Here is an 11,993-nt window from a genome sequence, read left to right on the forward strand (position 1 = left end):
AGCACCTGGACAACACAGTAAAAAAATCCTCTGTGCAGCTCATTACTGCTCTCCGTGGTCTGTCTTCCTGTTGGACCAAACACAGACACGGTGACCTTTTCTTGTTGTGTGACTCTGTTGTTTGTGTGACTCTGATGTTTGAGTGTGTTTTCACATTCACCTGCTGGAGGAGGAAAGTTTGTCTGTGCTCACCGTTAATCTCGGTTGGAAACCGTGAGTCTCTGTGGAAACTTGAAGCCTCCAGGACACAAACACTGAGATCGGCCCCTCAGTGAAGCCGGAGCCGGCTGGTGTCCAGCTGTTTGACTCCTGAACCAAATTTACATATTCTGAGATTCAGGGTTTCTTCAGTGGGTGAGAGAGACGTTATTTGGAAAACTGTATCAGACTCAAATTACTTTAACAAGCAGAGTGTTTTTGTGTGGAGGAAATCTTCAAACTTTCTACTGAACATAAAAGGATGAAATAGGTAAATCTATTTAAGGCTGAAATGATCATGTTTTGTGTGAAAGGAGTCAGGGTCAGGGCTGCAGCTGTGAGTATGTGAATTAGCTTTAGAGGTGCTGGTTGGTGGATTTTGTTATCATTGGACAGAGTTTGCTGTTTCCCTTGATTTCTCTGTGCTGGAGCCACTGTGAGCTGACTGGCTTCCGACTGTAGCTTCATATTTACGGTACCGACGTGAGCGTGGCACCAGTCTGAACATCGAACTCAGCAGGAAAGTGAACGTGTATTTTCATAAATGTCTAAAAACATGGTTTCAGATCCTAAATATTTCTCCTAAATACATCCTTAGTAATTTACTAATGAAGAACACACAAGCTTTAACACACAAGCTACGCTGCTTTATCAGGACTGAGTAGATGTGGTTTGACTAGATTTACTGAAGATGAATCTGAAGGTGGATTCTGGGCTCAAAGCTGGTGTCCTCTCATTAAAAAAAATAAAACGTCCACAGAGTCAATAATAACTGACCTTGTTTGCATTTCGAAGCGTCCTGTCAACAGTTTTGCGGACGTCTCTTTTAAAATGCTGATCTGTGGGGAAAATGCTCTTTGGGCCACAGGAGATTTTTCGTTGCAGCGCTCTCTTCATACATCCATGAGGTGGACAAACAGATAAGCAAATAACCCGTCACAGCATGGAAATATGATGTATCACCATTTCTGTTCACATCAACCAGAGAGAAACAGAAAATCTTTCCTGAAAAAAACAGAACTGTTCACACTGTGTCAGAAAATCGTGTTCGTGTAGGAATCCGTTGTGTTGTTCTGAAGATGAGAAAACAGAGGAAGAGCAGTAAGAGTGAATATGTGTCTTTAAGCCTTATTGTTAAAATCAGATATTAAATGAACCAAACAGCTAAAATCTGTTTGTTTCCTGTGTTTGTTTTAGGATGTAAACATACACATCCTCCATCAGCACTACACACTGAACTGTGTCACATCCGGATTGCGCTGAATCAAATCTGCACATCTATCAGGTATTTGATGCTTGACCCTGTATCCTGAGATCTCCATGGTAACCTACACTACACGGTTTCTGTTCAAAGGCTCAGATGAGAAAAAACACAGAATCCCATTTCCTCTGGAGTCCTGAATCCAGAGGTATTAAGACAGACTGTTGATGTTTCAGAGAACATGCCCCCCCCCCCCCCCCCCCCGCCCACTGTTTTTTTTACAGTGCAGCTGACTGAAGGATTGTGAGGAACATGGGATCATTTCCATTCCTCCTCATCAGGGCAGCCCTCAGCTTCTTTAGCTACCAACATGAGTCCAGGAATCAGTTGTGCCTTCTCTCTGCTAGCTGGGTATTTACACTCTGACAACAAACCAGTGCCTCTGTGAAGTGACAGCTGTGTCACACTGTTGGATTAGAGAATCAGTCATAAATATAATTTAGTGTTAGGAGCTGAAAATCTCACAGAACTCCTGAGAGTGATGGTTGTGATCCATCACACGCATATTCCAGCCTGGGCTGCAGCGGGGGAACCTGCCTCAGTGTGCAGGTACTGATAAGCTGTTCAGGTTTCACGAGTGAGAGGGCTGGAGGAGACCGGTTTGAGCAGGGAGACATGGAATGTGGGGTGAATGCGTAGGGACTGAGGCAGTTTCAAACGGACAGCAACAATTGTTAATGATTCTTTCCACCTCAAAAGGGCCAATGAATTTAGGAGCCAGTTTTGTGGAGTCTACCTTTAAAGGAATGTCTTTGGTTGACAGCCAAACCTTTTGACCAGGGAAGTAAACGGGGGCTGGAGTCCTGTGTCGGTCAGCCCGGCGTTTGTTGATGGCACCAGTTCGGAGGAGTGCTTTGCGGGCATCCCTCCAAACGTGCCTGCAGAGTTGCATGTGTGCCTGGAGGAGGGGTTGTGGGAGGAGAGGCAGCGGCTTCAAACTCCTGATTAATACGTTCAGTTTGTCCATTGGACTGGGGGTGAAAACCAGAGGAGAGGCTGACGGTGGCACCTAGGGAACTACAGAAAACTTTCCAGACTTGTGAAGTGAATTGTGGACCTCTGTTGGAAACTACGTCAGAGGGGATGCCATGTATTCTGAAAACCTGAGAAACCAGTGTGTCACTGGTTTCACGTGCAGAGGGGAGTTTAGGTAGGGGAATGAAATGGGCAGATTTGGAGAAGCGATCGATAACATTAAGGATGGTGGTATGGCCGTTGGAGGGAGGTAAACCTGTGACAAAGTCTATGGCGATGTGGGACCATGGGCGTAGGAGTTTTTCCACGTCCGCTGGGTCCATGTTTTGGCCAGTTCGTTCTGTTATGACTGAGTCAGTGTTCAAGGCCTGGACCCAAAAGCAGATGGGAGAGGAGATGATAAATTGAACCAGTTTATTGGCACAGTTCAGAATAAATGGTGAATGAAAAAAACAGAAAAAGACAGTGGCGATGCAGGAGGAGAGAGAGCACACTGATTAGTATGAGTCAGGAGAGCAATGTTCAAACAAGGTAAGTTTATCCAAAAAGGTTCACGAGAGAAAAGGCACAGAGATCTAGTCACAGTGGAAGATGATGGAGCGAACTGGCGAGGAAGCGCTGGAGCGCCAAGCCTCTTTCTGAGGTGACTGATTGCACCCAGATTGTGCACAGGTGTGCACAATTAGCCAGAGCAGGAGCCTCTGGCTAATTGCCAGAGTGGGGAGGAGCCGCCCAGGAATCCAGGAACTGAAAAAAACACACCAAAACCACACCCACACATACACAGAGACACAGAAAAGAGAAAGCAACAAAACCCCAGAGGCAGCAGAGCTGCCTCATAACACCTCCAGGGGCCCAGGCTCTCTGTGTGTCTATTGGTTTGGGACAATGGGATTAATTGTCAGTGAAGTTTTAAATCCAAAGAACCAATTTTTTTCCCTTAACAGATGGAAATACAGTGGAATTCTGACCTTATTATAGCACATGAAAAACACATAAAAGTAAGTAAAGTAGAATAAAAAGGAAATACTCAGGTAAATGAAGTGTTCTGTGAGAGGACATCTCTTCAGTAGATAAAGCAGCTTTTCATTCAGCACATCAGGCAGGTGGAGAGAGCAGAGCTTGTATGATTTCAGCACAGCGAAGCCCTGCGTCCTTATCAGAGATGAAGCTTCTGATAGGCTGCTAGTGATTAATGAGATGTCTTCTGGGACTTTTCCTCACGTCAGTGTGGAGATACTCTCTCTCTACATGTAGCCATTGATTCACTGAGCATGCATCCTGCCTGCCACTCACAAACAAGTTCACACTGTCTAATGTGTCTTAGAGATGAATGTGTTTTTTTTTTCTTGTTGGAGCTAATTGATTTTTTTTCTTGTTTATTTTCTTCTTTGACCAAACAAAACAAAACAATGGTCGACCAGTCACAGAAGAGAACAATGATGTGCACCTCTGAATGCTGCCTCTGTCCGTCCACACGTCCACACAACGGTTAGTTTGTGTGTCTCACAGAGACATTTTGGACTGAAATCAGTTCACTTCAGTGGACTTTGAATTGCACATGGAGGCAAAGTAAATCCAGCTGGAACTTTCACTCAGAATTTCACTTTGAAATCACACCATCTAGTTTTATGAAACTCTGCTCTGATGTTACTTGTTAAATCACAAGTTCTCCAGGTTCCGCTCACAAAGCGGTTACTACACAATCCTGTCTCCAAGAACTTCTGTTAAAGTTCCTCTAATTTGTTCTACCAATTAAACTTTGAGGAAAAACTCAACTCTGGCCTGGGTTTTGTTCCCTCGTAATATTTTTCCACTGGAGAAAAAGCGTACTGCGTATCTCCTGAGTTAGTAGTAGGTGCTCATGGTGGATGATGGGAGAGACACTTGGACAGCCACCGAGGTTCAGATCCTGAGTCCAAAATCAAACAAATCACTTGGTGCACACTGGTTGAGGTTAGAGACACATTCTGGTTTTGATTAAGTAAACCTGAAGCTGAATCAATCTGGAGTGTAGACGAGGACAGTTTTGACAGTTTTTAGATGATTCTAGAGTCAAACACTATTGTTGGATGTGAGGAAACAGTCAGAACATTAAAAATAAAGAAGTAAAAATGGTTTAATATCCAAGTTTGAAGCAAAACGACAAAACCAGTCACAGTGACCATCCTGGAAGACGTTAAGTGAAAAGACAGAAATGAAGAGTGGTGAAAACCACTGTCAGGAATTGAGGCGTCCACGCCGGGTGTGATTAATGAGAGCAGCAGAACATTTACATTTAATTTGTCTTTGTCTCAGTGTGTGTGAGTCTGTGGGAAGAGATTAGAGCCAGCAGGCACTCTATTTTAAAAGCATACATTTGCGTTTGCCACACATTCAATTTAATAGTACTGCTCTCTGTATCACATTGTGCCCATTTTATTCAGATATTCAAAATATATATATTTTCACTTCAGTGGTTCAACATGTTGGAAAAGTCCTCTCCGGCTGCGTTTAATCTCTGCACACACACACACTGAGACAAAGGAACGTGATTATGAAGGTCACACAGAATTATAATCAGTAAATATCAGTAAATATAAATAATTATCAGTAAATATACTGATCATTTTCTCCCTGACATCAGTGTGAGTGTGGACGTAAAGGGCCTGAGGACATTCAGCTGAGACGCTGCAGGGGTGACTTTGATGTCAGTAATCATATTGACAGGGTGGATGTGAAAGTTGGAGGGAAACTGTTACAATGAGATTATGAATCCTTGTGTTGAGCCCACAGATGCATTTGTCCTCTCCTCGTCTCTGTCTTTGTCTTATCTCCTCTTCCACAAACCTCTCCTGTTCTCATTTCTTGTCCATGCTCTTCTCCTCTCGTTGTTTCCTTTCTTTCCGCCTTCTGTTCTTTTTATATCCTCACTTTTAATCCAATTTCCCTATTCACATCCTGTCCTTCTCTAATGTTTCCTTTCCTCAGCTTCCTTTCCTTTTATCTCCCCTTATCTCTCCTTCCATTTTCTTTTCTCTTCTCCTTCCATCCTCCTTCTTTTCCTCCCCTTTCCTCCTTCCTTCTTTCATACTCCTTTGCTTCCTCTCCTTCTTACTCCTTCTCTTACTCCCACTTACTCCCACTTCACTCTCACTCTCTCTCTCATTCTAACCTCTGATCTTTTCTTTATGTCCTCTCCTGTCTTGCCTAAGGACCTCAGTTGTCCTCTCATCTGTCCTTCTTGTTTCCTTTCCTTCCATTTCTTTCCTTTGCCTCTAACCTGGTCTAACCTTCTCATTTCCTTTCCTGTCCCTTTGGCAATGTCTTCTGATCGTCTCCTAATTTTCTCTTTTTCTGTCATCTCAGACTTTTGGGAACTTCTTTTCATCTTTTCCCAAATCTATTCTCTTTTTTCTAGTCTTTCCCCTCTTGTACTCCTCTGCCCCGTCCTCTTTTGTCCCCTGACCTAACCTCCTTGTTTCCTCCCCCGTCCTTTTTCCTTCTGGTCTTTTTCTCACCTCTTTCTCCTCTTATGTTCATCTCATCCTGCTCTCTCTTTCCTCTCCTCCTTGTTTCCTCTTCTCTAATTACTTCCACCACTCCTTCTCTTGTGCAATATCACACCACATCTGCAGTGCAATATCACTTCCACGGTACAAAAAGCTCAAGTTTAAATGCACCTTGTTTATACTTCAGAGTTTATACTTTAGAATCTGTTTTTTTTTATATCTGTGAATTTTATTTGTGAATTTCTTTTTTTTTTTTTGCACACTGTATTGGTCAGAGCACCCTAATTTTGTTGCACATGACTGTGTAATGACAATAACTTTTTGTATTATGTTCTACTCTGTTCTCTCAGGATTTCCTCTTCATCCTTTCATCATCCACTTCTCCTTTTCTAACCTTCACTCTCTTTCCTCCCCTTGTTGAAAATGCACGTCACTATGTTTGTCTTATTATTTTCTTTTTTCTGGACAGACACAAAGTCATAGGTTTGAAGCTCCCACACAGTTCAGAAATCACAGGGAGGAGGCGACGCCCAGTTTTCAAACATTTCTCCAGAGAAAACAGCTTGTTTGATTTTATCATTATCGTTCACTTTGTTATGCAGTTGCACAGTGAGGCTTTTAACAGTGTCCAAAGGTCGGGAGCATCACTTGACTCATAAATAAAATTCATAAAATACTTCACATTGACACAGAAACACTCCAGCTGTGGTTTTGATGTGAGCTGTAACTGTTTCTGTTCAGTAGCAGCTGCAGACTCTCAACATGAACTAAGTCAAATCTAACTGATCTAAGCTGTGAAGAGGTTTATCAGAGCACTTCACAGAAATCTTCACATAATCACGACATCTCAGTGCAGTCGACGAGGAGATGATGGAAACAAATAAAGGAATCAGTGGAGAGAGGCCAGGAGAGGGGAGACCTGGTCTCTTCTCTGGACCAGTCTCAGTATTTATGTTTTGTGTTGTGTGTTTTTTAAAAGTGTTTCCTCCCAACTGCAGATCACAGATCCTCGCAAAATAAAACCACACCTATCAGCATTTCCAGACACCATCAGAGGTAAGTGGGGAAATGTGTCGGGATTTGGGTGAATCGACCCTTTAGACATCTGTATGATCAGTGTGAGTTGGTTTGAGTCTGCACAGCTCTGCAGTGAAGCTCAGCAGTAGATTTAACTTCCAAACCAAACAGTGTTACAGTCTAAATCCTCCCCTGCAGTTATTTATTGTTATTCATGTGGGATGATGTGACAGGTTTGCGTCTCAGTCTCATCCAACCAAAACACCCACAAACGCGGTCGGTCAGAGGAATGGGCCCAAACAAAACCCCCACCCAGACCCTCTCACACCGTCACGTGGCGGCCATGTTGGAGGCTGTCGTGTCTTTGGCTCTAATCTTCTCCAAACCACTTCAAGTTTGAGTTAGAGATGACTTGACTCAGTTAACCCACATAAAGAGTTTATTTGTTGCCCTGAGCAAACAGGATGTTGGATGTTGAGCTGTTGCACAGATCCAGATCCCGGCAGACCAGCAGGCACCTTCACTTCACCTGACTATTTCCATTTTATTCGACTTTATACTTCCACTGCACCACATTTCATTTGGAAATATCATTAAAACACAGTTTTTCTCCTCTGCATTTATTTGACAGCACTAGTTTCTAATGATTTAACATATTTTTCTTATTATTTTGCATTAAAGATTGTGATCTTCTACTCTGCATTTGAGCTGTTAAAACTGTATTTTCTTTTTGGTATGTCTTTTGTATTTTATATTGTAATTTCACTGTATTCTGGTGAATGATGAACTGCAATGAGAGGCTCTTACTCTGAAGCAGCAGGAGACCGATGAGTGTTTTTCTCATTATCTGTCATAGAGTGACGAGATTCATTTGCCTGTTAGATTAACCACAGCTGCACCTGCAGACAGAAGCCTCACGAGTCACCTGGACTACCCATAATTCCCATAAATACTTTTCAGTCATACGTGATCCAGCACTGAGGAAACCACAGCACGTGATTTGCATGTGTTCAGGGAGAAGATCAGCCTGTCAATTATCGAGCAGCTGTGAAGAGGAGGGAGCAGTAATACATGTTATTTTTCCCTCTCTCCATCTGCCTGAGAAAACAGAGCTGGTGATGTCGCCACCACAACATGGGACACGTGTTGTACGTGATCAGGCACTGTTGTGGTTTATTCATGTTCCCACTGTGACCGTTGGACTTTGCGTATATTAAACTTATACTTATATTTCTCCTCGTCTCTGCTGTACAGTCACCATGTTTACGTGGTTTCACTCGCTGTGATACAGTGAAGTGATCGTGGTGAGAACTGAGTCTTTCTCCAACCTGCTTCATGTTGTCTTCATTCTCAACAAACTCCACCAGTACCAGACACATGTTGGAGAAAAAACAAGCAGCAAATCACGTTTCTGCTGGTCACAGTTCTGACCTGGAGCCTTTCTGAAACACCCTCTCCTTACTCACGTCCACTCTGTGTGTTCACGTGGAGGGTCTGCCACATCAAGTATCATCCCACACCGGTTACCATGGAGTGGATGTGGGTTATTATTTTTCATTTTTTCATTTAACCATGAACTGCTCAAACCAAGACATTTTAAATTGTCATAGCAGCAGATGTGTTGTATATTTACAGGGACTGTTGGAAAAACAGAATTAAAATGAGAAGATGATTTTTTTTAAAAAAGCCACCACAGGGGTTTGGGAGTAAGTTTGATTTTTCTCCTCAGGCCTGTGGAGTGCATGTAATGAGTCTGCCACCTCCATGCCCACCCTGCTCCTCATGTTGCCTGTTATTTTATATTTTCTTCACTGTCATCCTCAAGGAACTGGACCCTGATGGTGGTGTGTCTGGTGGTGTGCAAAATTCCATTCCCATGGAGGTAGAGCCAGCCGGAGGGAATGGGACTTGGCAGGAGATGGAACTCCTACACAGAACCCTGGCACCATGTACCGAGCCTGGATAGGCTACAGACACATGTAGGAATCTGTCTCTTGCATCACAGATGGCCTGGATGTGTATGGAAAAAGCATCATAGAATGATCATGATATAAAAACAAGTTACCGCTGGGTTAATGGTGCATGTACAGAGTTTATATATAAATCTCATTCAGCCATGGTGCTGCTTCCCCGGAGCTTTAATCTAAGTATGTGGCATCCATCTATGGCACCAGCACCACGGGCTAAAGCAGGACTCCAGTTGACTGAAGCTACGGGCTTGGTGAGGCTCATGTGGTGATGACAGAGAAATTACAGTGCAGAGCTTGGCCTTTATCTCCCTGCTGAGTGGAGGCCCATGGGCTGAGCTGTTCAGATAAACAAGAACCTCCATCTGCTGGTCCCAGCTGTGGTCCCCTGGTGAAGACATTAACTGCAGTTTGCAAAGAAGTTCACGTAACACGAAAGTGGCTCTTGAGGCAGAGCTGTGGATCACCATACAGCGGCATCATACAGGTGGCAACGTTTACTGCATGTGCAGCGCTTTGCCAGAACAAAGAACAAGGTATGAAAGTGACATCTGGCCTGTAGAAATCATGTGGCTGCTCTGAGACTCTTCAATAATATTATCCTTCTCTTTTCTTCAACTGAGGTCATTCAGCTCTGAGTGGGTGCAGGTGCACAGGTGCACAGGCCTTTGTCCTGGTCCCACTGTCAGTGATGGGTAAAAGAGCACAGGTGTAGCTTGTGTACTTGATTCAGGTTTGGGGCTTAAAATTGGCAGCACCACTCCAGATTCTTTAGTGGTGGTGTCACGTGTCTTTGTGATTGTTTTTCTTCTCTTTCCAACAAGAAATGTCACCCCAAACAGACGCTCGGTCCCTGTGGTCCCCTGATTGTATGTATAAATTGTCTGAAAAGTCACATTTCTTTACTGGGACTGTGGAATTTAATTAATTAATTATCTGGAATGAATACAGGTACTGGGGTGAAAGCAGCCGCACACCTGTGAAAGGAGGAGGATACCTCTGAATGACACTGGATGGTGAAACTCACACGAGGGAGAAAATAACTGTGGGAGAAAAGTTTGCTCTCCGGCTTGTTTCGGTGCGATGTTCTCTCCAGCTGCTGATGAGACCCCTTGAGGCTTCCGCTGAATGAATGTGACTGATTTCACACTTCATGTAATCATCGAGCACCAAACCTCCCCAAACCCCCTGGGTGGGTTTTTTTCAGGGCAGCACAGGAACAACATGTCTTCCCCTTTTATCCTGCTGTGCTAAATGTGCAATGGTGACCCAAAATAAGAGAAAAGATAGATAAGAGCTTGTGGGAGGTCGGGATGTGTGTATGTGTGTGTGTGTGTGTGTGTGTGTGTGTGTGTGTGTGTTTGTGTGTGTGTATGTGTGTGTGTGTGTGTGTGTGTGTGTGTGTGTGTGTGTGTGTGTGTGTGTGTGTGTGTGTGTGTGTGTGTGTGTGTGTGTGTGTGTGAGGAAGCTGGGGACTCAGTGGGGGTGGGGATGGGGGTTTGTCATCAGCCACCATAGTGTTCCAGTGTCAAACAGTAATTAAATTGCGTGTCTGTGTTAAACTGTGTCAAAGATAATTCCCCATCCATATGTTACAAAATAATTAGGATGAGGGTAAAGTGAGTGGAGGCTTTGATGTGCACAGCTGCATGTGTGCTGCATGCTGTGCTCACATTAAAGCTCGACATGCTTCCTAATCATGGAAACATGTCCTACTTATACGGTTCCCTCTGCAGGAGGCAACACTGACATCTAAAGTTTAATTAGTGAAGAAGAGTTAAACTTTCTGACAGTAACAAGTTCAGTTCACAGCTTCTCGTTATCTGAGGTATAGATCAGTCAGTTTGGTGAAGTCTCAGGTTCCAAAACTATTATTCCCCACAAACGTCATCAGTCAGTCAAACACTAATCACATTATTGGTCATTTCATAGTGATATAGGGTGAGGTTACAGTCATTGTTGGGAAATATTCCAGCTCTTGCTGAGAAATCTCATCTCTTCTGTTGGTTTGGTTTGGCAGATGGATGTAAATACTTTGATACCCATGAGCCTCGGCTGCTGTTGGCGTGAAGAAGAAGCCGTCAGAGGTGAGAACCAAAACAAACTCAGAGCGCTCGGTTGTTGCAGTCGGCAAGAAAAGCGGTTCTGAAAGTGAATGGATTTAAACAGCTGAATGTTTTTTGTGAAGTTTCTTTCTTCGTCTCGCTGTCAGCAGAGAACGCCACAGGATTTTGGGCTCTGTGAATCGGATCACATCACTGGATGTTTCTGAAAGTCTCTGAGTCAGAGTTGACTTCACTCTTTCAGTTTTTATGTCCACAGGCTGCACAGTTGTTCCTGCTTTTTCCTGAAAATTCAACCAGGAGAGTTTCATGTCCATCAGAGGCTTGAAGTCAGAGACCTGTCAGTCCTAGTCCCAATGTCTGTACAGAAAATGAATCCTGGGCACCTGAAACTAATTCCCCTCGTCAAGTTAAAATAAATCTCTGTTTCTCGGCTGAATTTTAATACTTTACAGATGTCATCACTGGACAGAGACAGGTCTGATTGATGGAGACAGTGGATCTGAGTACTGGTCCCTTTGAGAGAAACTTCTTCCTGTACAAAAACTCTGAGAAACGTTGGCATCAGTTTGCTGGATCATGTTCTTTTACTTTACAGTTTTTCACTTATGTTTTCATGTCACATCAAAGAAAAAAAACTTCGTCATTTTACCTTTAACATCAACACTGTTATGAAATTTGTGGTTATAACAGCTTTTACTGGTGTCAGGGGAGGTGAGTGTGTGCAGCAGCTTTCATGCATGTGTGTATTAATTTTCAGAATAAACAGAGGGAGAATTACATTTTCTACTGTTAACACAGCAGAATAAACAGTATGATCCACATGATCCATATGATTAAAGATTTTTAAACATGCAACAGGCTCAGCTGCTGCTGAATCATGCAAAACCGCCAAAGGGAAAAAAACAGGCTGTTCATGGGTCAATTTCTGTGCTGTGCACGCACGACGATGCCTGAAAACACCAGAGAAACAGTGGATTCACAGGAGAAACTCTGCCAGGCGGGTAAAACGTACACGTTA

This window comes from Toxotes jaculatrix, chromosome 5 (assembly GCF_017976425.1).
Source record: "Toxotes jaculatrix isolate fToxJac2 chromosome 5, fToxJac2.pri, whole genome shotgun sequence".
In the NCBI taxonomy this organism is placed as follows: Eukaryota; Metazoa; Chordata; class Actinopteri; family Toxotidae; genus Toxotes; species Toxotes jaculatrix.